We start from the raw sequence: 13,268 nt of genomic DNA, 5'->3' as shown, positions 1-13,268 counted from the left end.
CAAGGACGGACATGGATGGGAGGGCAGGACCCAGGGAGAGAGGAGAAATTGCTGGAAATGGATATAGAGCAAGAAATGAAGAAGAGTTGAGGAGTGGCCTAGTGGTTAGGGTGGTGGACTTTGGTCCTGGGGAACTGAGGAACTGAGTTCAATTCCTGGCACAGGCAGCTCCTTGTGACTCTGGGCAAGTCACTTAACCCTCCATTGCCCCATGTAAGCCACATTGAGCCTGCCATGAGTGGGAAAGCGCAGGGTACAAATGTAACAAAACAAACAAACAAAGAAAGGAGGGAAATAAATGGAAAGGAAGCCCTGGAAACAGAGTTAAGAGGACAGATAGCAGCAGAATCAGATACTGGGCCAGCATGATCAGAAAAAGAAAGTCACCAGACAACAAAGGTAGAAAAAAAATCATTTTATTTTCATTTTAGCGTTTGGAATATGTCCACTTTGAGAATTTACATCTGCTATCTTATTTTGCAATGCATAGCAATTTGTTTCTAAGAATATTGCTGACAATTCCTTTCAGTGTAGCAAGTGGTGAGCGATCATTTTCACGGGGGGGGGGGGGGGGGGGGGGGGGGACTGATAGTCTGCAGGGAGGCGCCAGAGACCCTAGGCTCGGCCCTGGTCTTCGATCCTGAATTACAATAACTATAGATACATTATTAATCTGAAATCAGAAACTTCCAAACTACTACATCATCCTTTTTGTATGTTTCAATTTGTTCATTAAATTTTAAACATTTTGACAAGAATATACTTGTTATTGAAATACAGCCATAGTACTTATCTATACAGAAATAATAACATTCCTACTTCAAAAATAATCTAAATTTTTAACTAATCAATGATGATTATTGCTTCCTTAGACCTCATTATTGGAGGAGACGAAAAGAGTTAGGTGGCGTAGTATTTCCTTGTAATTTTACATCTGTTTAGAATCAAGAAAGGATTTAAGGGCATCAGGTGAAAAAAATGTATATTTAACCTGCCCCAGTCTCACAAGGCACTTGCACGGATAGGCCAGGAAAAACATCCCACCTATCTCAACAGTTCTTGATTTCAGTGCCAAAAAGGCTTTCCTTCTCTGCTGAGTCGATTTTGTAACATCCGGAAAAATCTGTACTTTAATACCCCCGAAACAGGTTTTTAAATTCTTAAAGTACTGTTTCATTATGTTTAAATCCTGTTCAAATATTAAAGACACTATCAATGTAGACCTTTCTGTTGTCTCATCCAATGTTTGTTCAAGTATAGCCGAGATATTTCCAGGATCTATATTCATAAGTTGAGCTTCTTGACTTTTCCCAATCTCTCCTTTATGAATAGGAATATAATATATTTTATTAACAGGCGGTGTAGCTTCCAGAGGCATTTTCAACACCTCATTCAAATAACTTTTGAATAGATCAAGGGGAGTAACCCCTAGGAGTTTGGGAAAGTTCAATAAACGTAAATTTAACCTTCTATTAAAGTTTTCAACTTGTTCCATTCGTCTCCGAAGTTCAACATTATCTTTCACTACTTTTATTTTAAATTCTTGAAGAGAATCAACATTCTTTTGAATAACAGTCATTTTTCCAGCTATTTCTTCTTGTATCAGGTCTACCTTTGCATTTAACTCACCAAATCTCTTATTAAAGTTACTGACTTCTCCCGATGTTTGTTGTAAAGTCATATCCATCCTGTTCAGCTTTACCCAAATCATTTCGAGATTTACCTCCTGCATTTTCTTTGAGGTCCCTGCCTCTGCTCCCAGTGTCTTCTGTGGAACTTCCCGACCCTCACTGTGGATCTCACCCAAAACACTTCCGGTAGGGCGTTGATCCACATCGGTACTCGTCAACGACGCTGGGCAAGGAGGTTTGCTAGTCGATGGTGGAGAGAGAGATACATCCTCTCCCAGCGGGTCCTCCACTTCCCCAGGGAGCCCCGATATGGGATCCACATCTCTGCTTGTTTGGGAAATCGGCGCGAAGAAACGCTCAAGTCCCGTCTGAGACGATGAAGGAGTCGAGGTAGGTGGGGGAACTATCCTCGTCAACCCCTTCCTTTTAGTATGGGGCATTTTATCGGCAAACAGTTTTCCTCTCAGGCCGGTTCTCAGAGTGACTTTCCGCGCTGCCTGTTAGGCCGCCATCCATCATCCTTTTTGTAAATACAATCCTACTAATTACTCCTATCCCCCTGCCACCCTACTATCCCCCCTTCCCCCACTTTAATATACTCAAACATCCGTGTATTAACTCTTCTTGCATCTCAGGCATATATTATTATATATTTAATATAGGTACTTGTATATAAAGTGTACAGCTGACTACATCTAGTAGCACTATAGAAGTCATTAGTAGTAGCAAAGGTGAGATGTATCCTTGAGAGCTTTTATGTGAAGTCACTGCAGCACCCCATAGGGTGTCCCACTGCTCTGCTGGGATGTCTGTGTGGCTCCTTCTACATCCCAACCATTGGAGCGGACTCTGTGGGTGCTTGAGCACCCCCAATATTGAGAAAATTCCTTGTATCTGTCCAGGGAAGGATTATTTCCATTAGGCTTAGCACCCCCATTAATTTTGAAAAGTTGGCTCCTATGATCCCAACGTCTTGATTTTGTGCATTTTTCACTTGGACTATTTCTTTTTTTAATGGTCAAAAAGGATGCACCAAGCACAAAACATCCAGAAAACATCTAGGAAATAGCCATTTTCAAAACAAAAAGAGACATTTTTCAGGTTCGAAAATGACCATGTTCGCCAATTGAGTTTTGAACATTTTTAGCAAAAGGTCTAAAGATAGATTTAGACGTCATATTGAAAATGCCCCTCTTTGTACCTGTAAAGTTTGCTGGTGCTCAAGGTTATTGTTAGGGGTGACTGCCCAGGACTCCAATGTGCAACTTCTTGTGATCTTGGGTTCATTGCCTCAGAGGATAACCTCTCCAGGGACAGGAAGATACCTACTGTACCTAAAGGGAACTCACCATGAATTACAACTGAAAAAAGTATGAGCTAAATCCAAAACTCCTTCCCTTCCTCAATGGGCCACAAGAACTTGAGTCCACTTCTATAGGGGTCTGTATCATTGGGGGATGGGGGGACTCTGGATAGCTGGCTGCATCAGATTAGTTCCCTGCTCCCCTCCCCTGGACTTCCTGGGAGGCCTGTTGAAGAACATGGAAAGTCTATCAGAAGTTTTCTTTTGAAAGTTAGCTTGCAGGCCCCACAGAAGTTACCTCCAAAAGTATAAACTTAGATTGTGAGCCCCTTTCGATTATGCCCCTCCATGGGGTTTACAATTTCTATTGCAGGTACTTTGCACTGTCCCTAGTGGGATCACAATCTAAGTTAAACACTGTTCCTGGGGCAACAGAACTGCAGAGGGAATTGAACCCAGTTCCCCAGGATCTGAACCCAGTGCTGATCTTCAGTATTTATGACAGATCCTAAAAGACAGAATACATAGAAGTACAATGAGTCCCTGCCCTACTGAGCTTACAGTCTCACTTAATATACCTCATGATTATTGATTCCCCAGAGGATAGAGCTGTAGATTTTCTGATAACTGTGTATGAGTCTGGTTAATTCATTCCAGTTGTTTAATTACCTAGGGCAAGATGCACTAAACTAAATGAGCCTTTAACAAGGCTTTAACGAACAAGTTTTTAACCCGGACGTGTATTAAAGCCCAATTTCCGACGATGGTAGCAGCAAACGAAAACGGAATGCAGATGAGCAAATTGTGTAGAAACCCTATTGAAATGAGATGCATCAAAGTTTACAGCTTGCTCTAACGCTGGAAAACTCCGGGAAAGCTAACGAGAGGTCTGTACCTCTCGTTAGGGCTGCCCGGGTTAAAAAAGTAAAATGTAAAAAAAAAAAAAATCACGGGGGGGGGGGGGGGGGGGGGGAGGGACACGACAAAAACACTAATCAGGAGCATCCTTTATGGACGGCCTTGCCCCCCCCCCCCGCCCCGTCCGAGGTTGCCGCTGCTCCCCGCTCCCCCCTGCATTAAAAAATCATAACTTTAGGCAGCCTTCTGTATGACGGTGCTGCACAGCACGGGGAAGAACAGCTGATGATGGCATCGCATCTTTGGACGTCCCTCCGTTCCTCCTGGTCCCGCCCTCGTCTGACGTAAGTAACCTACATAGAATGTTCGAAGATGCGATGCGATCAGCTATTCTTCCCCGTGCTGTGCAGCACCTTCACACAGAGGTGAGAGGCGCTGTGAAGGCCCGGTAAGACGGAGGGGGGCTCGGTGGAGGGGGGGAGTGGCGGCGACGACCTCAGGGGGGCGGCGGGGGCGGAGGATGGCGGGAGGCGGAGCTGAGAAAGAGAGGAAGGGAGGGGGGCCGGGGCTGCCTAAAGTTATGATTTTTTAATGCAGGGGGGAGCGGGGAGCAGCGGCGACCTTGGGAGGGGCGGGGGGGGCAAGGCTGTCCATAAAGGACGTATTTGTTTTTTGGGGGGGGGGTTAACGTTTGTGGCATGCGCAGAGCAGCCAGCATAACGCTTGGCTGCTCTGCACATGCTTTACGGGCCGATTACCGACGTTTTTAACGAAGGGTTAGTGAATGCAAGTGAGCTGCAACGAGCAGCTCATTTGCATTCCCTTTCCTTCGTGCATAGCCGTTCCGTACCGATTCGTTATGGAATTCGGTACGGAACGGCTCTAACGAGGACTTTTGTGCATCTTGCCCCTGGTTGGTACTGGGCGGATTCTCAGAGTTCCGAAATAAACGTGGAAGAAAGGTCGGAGTTTCCCTTTAAATTTAAATTTGTTGGTGTAGGTGAAGAGATGAGATTTATTTTCTGCATCATAAAACGAGACCTTTCTTGCCTCATAGTCCAGCAGAATCCCCACTGCCTGGAGTCTCTCTCGCAGGGGGATCCCGGTCTCAGGGGAGATTAAGGCCGAGTTTCTCACATTCACTTTCCAGATTCCTTCCGCATGTGACATACTGAACCCCCCCTTCCTCCTCACAGAGTCTTTACACACTCCCAAGTCACAGAAAGCTCCACCCCCTACTTCCACCTCCCAGTAATGTCTCCCTGAGGTAAAGCCCTCACTCCCCAGCACACAGGGATAAGGATCAAATCTCTGAGGAGTGTCCGGCACATTCTGTCTTCTTTTTCTCCATCTGACAGTTTTCCGATCTTGAGACAGGGCAAGATCAGGAGCAGCAGTTTCAGGATCCAGAGTCACATTTACTGCAGAGAGGAGACAGATTAATAAACATGAGCAAACACCAGTGTTGCCAGGTCCTCCCGACTAATCCCGCCCAAAAAGTTCACCCCCCCACCCCCGCCGTCATCGACCCCACCCCCGCCGCCATCGACTCCGCCCCGTCATCGGCCCCGCCTCCCCGTCATCGGCCCCGCCTCCCCCGTCACTGGCCCCGCCCAAAACGTCACTGGCCCAGCCCAAAACATCGCCTAATCCCCCCCCCAAACGTCACTAGCCCCATCCCCGGCGGCCAAAAAAGAGCTCTGAAAAACAGCCCGAAAAAAATAAAAACCAGCCCAAAAAACCGCACCCGCCGCGGGCAAAATTTCCCGCTGCGGGTCGCGGAAAACCGCCCAATTGGGCGAGAAAACCACCCACCTGGCAACCCTGGCAAACACTTCTCATTAGCTTATCACACACCCACCGCTAACCCTCATTGGTTCCTCACACACCCAGCTCTAACCTTCATTGGCTGCTCCTGCACCTACCTCTAACCCTCATTTGCTGGCTCTTTAGTCAATCACTTTTTCTATGACAGGAGCTCTGCTATTGGCTATTATCACCTTCCTACCTCATAGATTTGCCTCATCTTATTGGACATCAGCTTTTCAGTGTTCCCTATTGGAAAGAGTAGTTACTTACCTGTAACAGGTGTTCTCCGAAGACAGCAGGCTGCATATTCTCACAAGTGGGTGACGCCACGTCGGCCCCGGAGGATTTTAAAGCAAAATCTCAAAATCTCTTTACGGCGTTCCGTCGCGCGAGCGATCGTACTGCGCATGTGCGCACACCTATTCCCGCTCGCCGAGCGGACACGCCCCTCAGTTATATCCAAAAGATGGAGGAGACAACTCCAAAAGGGGAAGGTGGGAGGGTTTGTGAGAATATGCAGCCTGCTGTCTTCGGAGAACACCTGTTACAGGTAAGTAACTACTCTTTCTCCAAAGACAAGCAGGCTGATATTCTCACAAGTGGGGTATCCCAAGCTTTCAGGCTTACACAACAAACAGTGGTCAATAGAGTCTCGCAACGGCGAGGCCAGAATAAAAATTGACCTGAAAAGAAGAAACATCTAAATGAGTGTAGCCTGGAACAGAACAAACATGGGCTTAGGAGGGTTGGAGTTGGATTCTAAACCCCAAAGAAGTTCTGCAGCCCCGACTGCCCAAAACCGACTGATGCGTCGGCTATTCTGCTGAAGGCAGTAGTGAGATGTGAATGTGTGGACTGATGACCACGCCGCAGCTTTGCAGATCCCTTCAATAGTGACTGATTTTAGATTAGTCACCGATTCAGCCATGGCTCTAATTTTGTGAGCCGTGACATGGCCCTCTAGAGTCAGTCCAGCTTGGACAAAAATGAAGGAGATGCAATCTGCCAGTTAAGAAGAAATGATGCGGTTTCCGACAGCAACTGGCATTAAAAGAAATAAACAACTGGGCGGACCTTCCGAGGGAGCTCGTCTGCTCCACGCAAAAAGTGCGCAGCTTGCTTTCGCCAGGGCTTGTAAGATGAGGGAGAAAGCATGTTGGCAAGACAATTGACTGGATCAGATGGTACTCTGATACCAGCGCCAGTAAGAACCTTGGCTGCATGCGGAGAACTACTCTGTTAAGATGAGAAGTAAGGTAAGGAGCTTGAGCTACTAGAGTCTGAAGCTCACCGACCTTTCGAGTTGAAGGAACAGCCACCAAGGAAAATGACCTTCCAGGTCCAATACTTCAGATGACAGGAATCCAGTGGCCCGAATTGAGCTTGCAGCAGCTGGATGAAAACGACATTGAGACCCCAAGATACTGAATAAGGAGTGATAGGGGCTCTGACCGAAGCATAAGAGCCAACTGTAAAAATTATTGGGGGTGCTAAGCCCAACAGAAATAATCCCCCCTAGACACATACAAGGAATTCTCTCAATACTGTGGGAGAAGTAAACGTCATGAAGTGGACAGCTAAAGGCTGACCTTTTACACGTTGATGATAAGCTCTTATTGCACGAAGATGAATACTGACCGAGTTGGTCTTGAGACCAGATTCAGACAGGTGTAGAAAGAACTCAAGCAAGGTCTGTATAAGACTAGAGGCAGGATCTAGGGCCTCGCTGTCACACCAGACGGCAAACCTCTTCCATGAAAAGAATAACACCTCTTTGTGAAATCTTTTCTGGAAGCAGGCAAGAGTCGGGAGACACTCTTCTGGAAAAGTCAACGAAACCTACACTCTCAACATCCAGACCGTGTGAGCCATAGATTGGAGGTTGGGATGTAGAAGTGCCCCCTCGTTCTGCGTAATGAGAACTGGAAAACATTCCAACTCCAGAAGAAGAGGGAATCGTATCTGACGTAGCTAGAAAGGAGCAATCAGAATCATGGCTCCACAATCTTGCTTGAGAATCAGCAAAGTCTTTTCCACCAGATGTATGGTAGGATACGCATACAGAAAACTTGTCCCCCAAAGAAGGAGAAAGGCATCCGATGGTAGTCTGCCGTGAACCTGCAGCCTGGAACAGAACTGAGGGACTTTGTGATTGAACTAAGTTGCTCAGCCTGTCGGCCAGACTGCTGTTTACGCCAATTAGATAAATGGCTTGGAGAAAACAAGCCGCGTTGGCGAGCCCACCGCTACATCTGCATGGCATCTTGACTCAGAGGACAAGATCCAGTACTCCTTTGTTATCGAGTACATCACAACCCGATTGTGTGGTTGATTAAAATAATTAGGTTGGATAGCCAGGAGGGATGCAACCTTCGTCAGCAGCTTTTGACTGAGTAAGGTGGACTGGACACCTCAGAATCAAAATGGAGAGAATTAACCACCTCTGAGGGGAATTCCGAAGACTGGCAAACAGTTGGGTTACATCCTCTAGATGTGCAAAAGTGTCAAGGGAGTGACGTGAACTGTGGAAGCCATGTGTCTAGAAGTCTCAATATTACTGTGCTGTAATCTGTTGAGACGGGCAATCAACGTGTTAAGGGAACACTTGCACTCCCAGTCCATGAAGATACGCTGCAACAACAGCTAGGCACTAGGAAAAACATACTCTGGACGCAAAGTGAGTAGAAGTATCTTGTAAGTCCAGAGAGCATAACCATTCGTTTTCCTGAAGTATGGGAAGAAGGATGCCCAGGGAAATCATCCTGAACGAAATCTGTTGAGGCCCCTTATGTCTATGATGGGACGGAACCCACAAGGAAGGACCTGGGATAGAAACTCAATCCTTCTTACCCTTGTGGAACAGGCTCGACTGCATTGGTACTGAGAAAGGCAGAGAGTTCCTCTGCAAGTACTCACTGTTGATGGAAGCTAAAGGATTAAACTTCCAATGAACAACGTGGAGGGTTTGATTCCAGATTGAGAATGTATCCTAACCGGACTATTTGAAAAAACCCCCCGGTTGGAGGATATAGAAGTCACCTGTGGTGGAGAAAATTTGAACTTCCCCCCGACAGGCAGATTGGCCGGTACGGACATTTGTTGTTGTTTTTTTTTTTTTTTTATATATAGTGGCTATGCTGAATTGGAGCCACTCCAAAACCCCTCTCTGGTTCCTGCGGAATAGCTGCAGGAGCCTGATTAGGTGCACGCCGCTGACTAGAACGAGCGTGCTGATCTCTTTAAAGAAGTTCCGAGATGAGGAAGTGTATGCAAAGCATATCAACAATTTTCTGCTGAGTCTCCTCCTCCAGGTGAGAGGCACACAGTCATGAGAGTCTGCGCATCACCATACCTAGAGCAGAAATCTAGGTGTTACAATACAAGTGATGAAAACGCCATTGGACAGGAACTTGCGACACTTGGAAAAAAGATGTAGCCTACTCCGGTGGGAATGCTCATAAAGATCTGGCAGGACTTGGTCTTGGACGCGATCATGCCAGCCTGGTACGCCATTCTCCAAAGGAGGCTAAGGATGTATGCTCTGGCCTCGGGGGCGCCGAAGCAAGTTCTTAGAACTGCTATCAGTTCTGAGTTGAAGATGGTAGTCCAGGACCTCGAGCATCTGGCATTGGGCTGATTGACAATCTCCATTGTAATGTGTCAAGACAAATAGAGGATCTAGAGGATTCTCAGCAGAGAAACCCCATGACCTTCATGTTCATCAGATGAACCATCATTGAACTGAGCCAACTACTCAAACAGAGCAGCTCAGATGCAAACATTGACCAGTATAGAGCAACTGTCATACATACAATTCTACAGAACAGCTATGGAAAAATATGTTCTCCTGTAGCAAAATGGCTGTTCTTAACATGCATTTCTGGGCCTGGAAGCCAAGGTATGGAGGCGCGGTAAGTTCTACGAGCGAACACCCATACCAGAGGCAGCATCGGTGAAGGAGACCAGTTGAAAAGCTAGATGCCGCGGGAGGCGGTAGCATCCATGGCATCCAATGGTACCCATGGTCTCGAAGCCAAGGACAACATCTGGCAATGCAAGGGAATCGAAACTAGACTGCCAGATGACTTCCATAACAGAGATGTGACCGATGGTACTGATAGTACTCATGGCACCGACGGTGCCGATGATACACATGGTACCGATGACCCCGGTACCAATGGAACCCATGGTACTTGGTACCGATGATAGTCATGATATCTGGTATCGATGGTACCCATGATACCCTAGTACCGAAGGGACCCTTGACATGTGGTACCGATGGTACCCATGATATTCGGCACCAACAGCACCGACGGTACCTATGGTACACATGGTATCGACGGTGCTCAAGACACCTGGTACCAATGGCACCCATGGTACCGATGGTACCTGGTCATGATATTTGGTATCGACGGTACTCATGTACCGACGGTATCCATGATACCTATCCATGGTACCGACGATACCCGATACCGATGGTACTCGTGATACTCGGTACCGATGGGCGATGATACCTGTGATCGATGGTGCCCATGATATCTGATGCCGATGGTGATACCTGGTGCCGACGGTGCCCATGCACCGAAGACACTCGGCACCGATGGTACCCATGGTACCGATGATACCCGGTGCCGACGGAATCCATGGTACCGATGGTACCGGTACCAACGGGACCCATGGCACCGACCATGGTACCAATGTTCCCGGTACCGATACTCCTCGGTACCGACGCACCGGTGACATTCGGCACCGACGGCACCCATGGTACCGATGATACTCGGTACCGACGGCACCCATGGTACCGATGATACTCGGTACGACGGTACCCATGACACCCCGGTACCGATGATACTCGGCACCGACGGTACCCATGACACCCGGTACCGATGATACTCGGTACCGATGATACTCGGTACCGACGTGATGCGGTGTATCGACGTCCAATGCCAGGATACCTCCATAATAGAGGGAGCAACGCTCTCGGCACCGACTGATGTCTGAAGCCCGAATACCTCCATAACAGAGGGAGCAAAGCTCTGGGCACCGATGGTACCGACACCCGCTGATGCGCCCGAATGACCTGCCAAGCAGGAGGCGCCGAGGCAGGTGGAGACCTACTCGATGCATAACTATACCCAGCGTGCATCGGTCTCTGTCGGACTCCAGAAACTCCTTTGGGCATCCCTGACAAGTAGCATAAGTCTCGTCTTTGAGACACTACTTGCGCTTCACAGGGAGATGATCCGGTCCTTTGGGCATCCCTGGCAGAGTAGAATACGTCTCGGTACTTTGAGACACTACTTGCGCTTCACAGGGAGATGATCCGGCCCAAGACACTTCCGCCGATGCGTCCGAATGACCTGCAGAGCAGGAGACGCCGAGACGGGTGGAGACTCACTTCAAAGGTTACACCACTGCTATTGTGTCACCAGGCTGCCCATTCAGTGGCTGACCAGGGATGCACCTGCTTAGGTTCCTGGTTTTTCCTGTGACATACACCTTCACCACTTGTGAGGCTTAAAGACAGTAGTGTGCTGATGTTTAAGTTTTAATAAATGGATTCAAAAAATGTGGGCTTGTTTTATTTGCTGGCTAGAGAGAGCCCACAGATAACAATATACCAGCACTTTCAAGAAAAAAGAAAAAGAGAAGCTTATATGCTTCGTTGAGGCACAGCCCCTTGTGACTCTGGCAATTACTTAAATTTTTTCTTGCCTCAGGTACAAAAAATACCTGTATACAGTGGGGGAAATAAGTATTTGATCCCTTGCTGATTTTGTAAGTTTGCCCACTGACAAAGACATGAGCAGCCCATAATTGAAGGGTAGGTTATTGGTAACAGTGAGAGATAGCACATCACAAATTAAATCCGGAAAATCACATTGTGGAAAGTATATGAATTTATTTGCATTCTGCAGAGGGAAATAAGTATTTGATCCCTCTGGCAAACAAGACCTAATACTTGGTGGCAAAACCCTTGTTGGCAAGCACAGCGGTCAGACGTCTTCTGTAGTTGATGATGAGGTTTGCACACATGTCAGGAGGAATTTTGGTCCACTCCTCTTTGCAGATCATCTCTAAATCATAAAGAGTTCTGGGCTGTCGCTTGGCAACTCGCAGCTTCAGCTCCCTCCATAAGTTTTCAATGGGATTAAGGTCTGGTGACTGGCTAGGCCACTCCATGACCCTAATGTGCTTCTTCCTGAGCCACTCCTTTGTTGCCTTGGCTGTATGTTTTGGGTCATTGTCGTGCTGGAAGACCCAGCCACGACCCATTTTTAAGGCCCTGGCGGAGGGAAGGAGGTTGTCACTCAGAATTGTACGGTACATGGCCCCATCCATTCTCCCATTGATGCGGTGAAGTAGTCCTGTGCCCTTAGCAGAGAAACACCCCCAAAACATAACATTTCCACCTCCATGCTTGACAGTGGGGACGGTGTTCTTTGGGTCATAGGCAGCATTTCTCTTCCTCCAAACACGGCGAGTTGAGTTCATGCCAAAGAGCTCAATTTTTGTCTCATCTGACCACAGCACCTTCTCCCAATCACTCTCGGCATCATCCAGGTGTTCACTGGCAAACTTCAGACGGGCCGTCACATGTGCCTTCCGGAGCAGGGGGACCTTGCGGGCACTGCAGGATTGCAATTCGTTATGTCGTAATGTGTTACCAATGGTTTTCGTGGTGACAGTGGTCCCAGCTGCCTTGAGATCATTGACAAGTTCCCCCCTTGTAGTTGTAGGCTGATTTCTAACCTTCCTCATGATCAAGGATACCCCACGAGGTGAGATTTTGCGTGGAGCCCCAGATCTTTGTCGATTGACAGTCATTTTGTACTTCTTCCATTTTCTTACTATGGCACCAACAGTTGTCTCCTTCTCGCCCAGCGTCTTACTGATGGTTTTGTAGCCCATTCCAGCCTTGTGCAGGTGTATGATCTTGTCCCTGACATCCTTAGACAGCTCCTTGCTCTTGGCCATTTTGTAGAGGTTAGAGTCTGACTGATTCACTGAGTCTGTGGACAGGTGTCTTTCATACAGGTGACCATTGCCGACAGCTGTCTGTCATGCAGGTAACGAGTTGATTTGGAGCATCTACCTGGTCTGTAGGGGCCAGATCTCTTACTGGTTGGTGGGGGATCAAATACTTATTTCCCTCTGCAGAATGCAAATAAATTCATATACTTTCCACAATGTGATTTTCCGGATTTAATTTGTGATGTGCTATCTCTCACTGTTACCAATAACCTACCCTTCAATTATGGGCTGCTCATGTCTTTGTCAGTGGGCAAACTTACAAAATCAGCAAGGGATCAAATACTTATTTCCCCCACTGTATATAAGCCACAATGAGCCTGCCATAAAAAGTACAAATGAAAAAATAAAAAAGAGATTTACTCCGAAGACCTGAAGAAAACACGAAGCCCTAACGAACTCCGTGTCTCCTCAGACGCGGAAAAAGAAAAACTGAGGGGCGTGTCTGCTCGGCGAGCGGGAATAGGTGTGCGCACATGCGCAGTACGATCGCTCGCGCGACGGAACGCCGTAAAGAGATTTTGAGATTTTGCTTTAAAATCCTCCGGGGCCGACATGGCGTCACCCACTTGTGAGAATATCAGCCTGCTTGTCTTTGGAGAATGAGTCTATTCATACCAAGGAGGTTGGATAAA

At 47.4% G+C, this 13,268-nt stretch overlaps 2 protein-coding genes and 1 long non-coding RNA gene across 3 annotated transcripts in view; 2 read left to right on the top strand and 1 right to left on the bottom strand.

Annotated features, from left to right (window-relative positions):
* The window catches only part of LOC115468322, a 306,189-nt gene extending 302,509 nt beyond the window's left edge, over positions 1-3,680 (top strand). Inside the window, exon 3 of the long non-coding RNA XR_003941845.1 lies at positions 3,550-3,680. This is a non-coding gene — a long non-coding RNA (uncharacterized LOC115468322). The remainder of the gene's footprint in view (positions 1-3,549) is intronic.
* Positions 1-13,268, top strand: part of LOC115468279 (E3 ubiquitin-protein ligase TRIM39-like) — a 1,086,936-nt gene that overhangs the window by 670,707 nt on the left and 402,961 nt on the right. The gene's annotated exons all lie outside the window — the stretch shown is intronic.
* LOC115468284 (E3 ubiquitin-protein ligase TRIM39-like) overlaps positions 1-13,268 on the bottom strand; it is a 384,146-nt gene that overhangs the window by 302,497 nt on the left and 68,381 nt on the right. The gene's annotated exons all lie outside the window — the stretch shown is intronic.

This window comes from Microcaecilia unicolor, chromosome 4 (assembly GCF_901765095.1).
Source record: "Microcaecilia unicolor chromosome 4, aMicUni1.1, whole genome shotgun sequence".
NCBI classification, from domain to species: Eukaryota; Metazoa; Chordata; class Amphibia; order Gymnophiona; family Siphonopidae; genus Microcaecilia; species Microcaecilia unicolor.
This window is presented reverse-complemented; position numbering and strand designations above follow the sequence as displayed.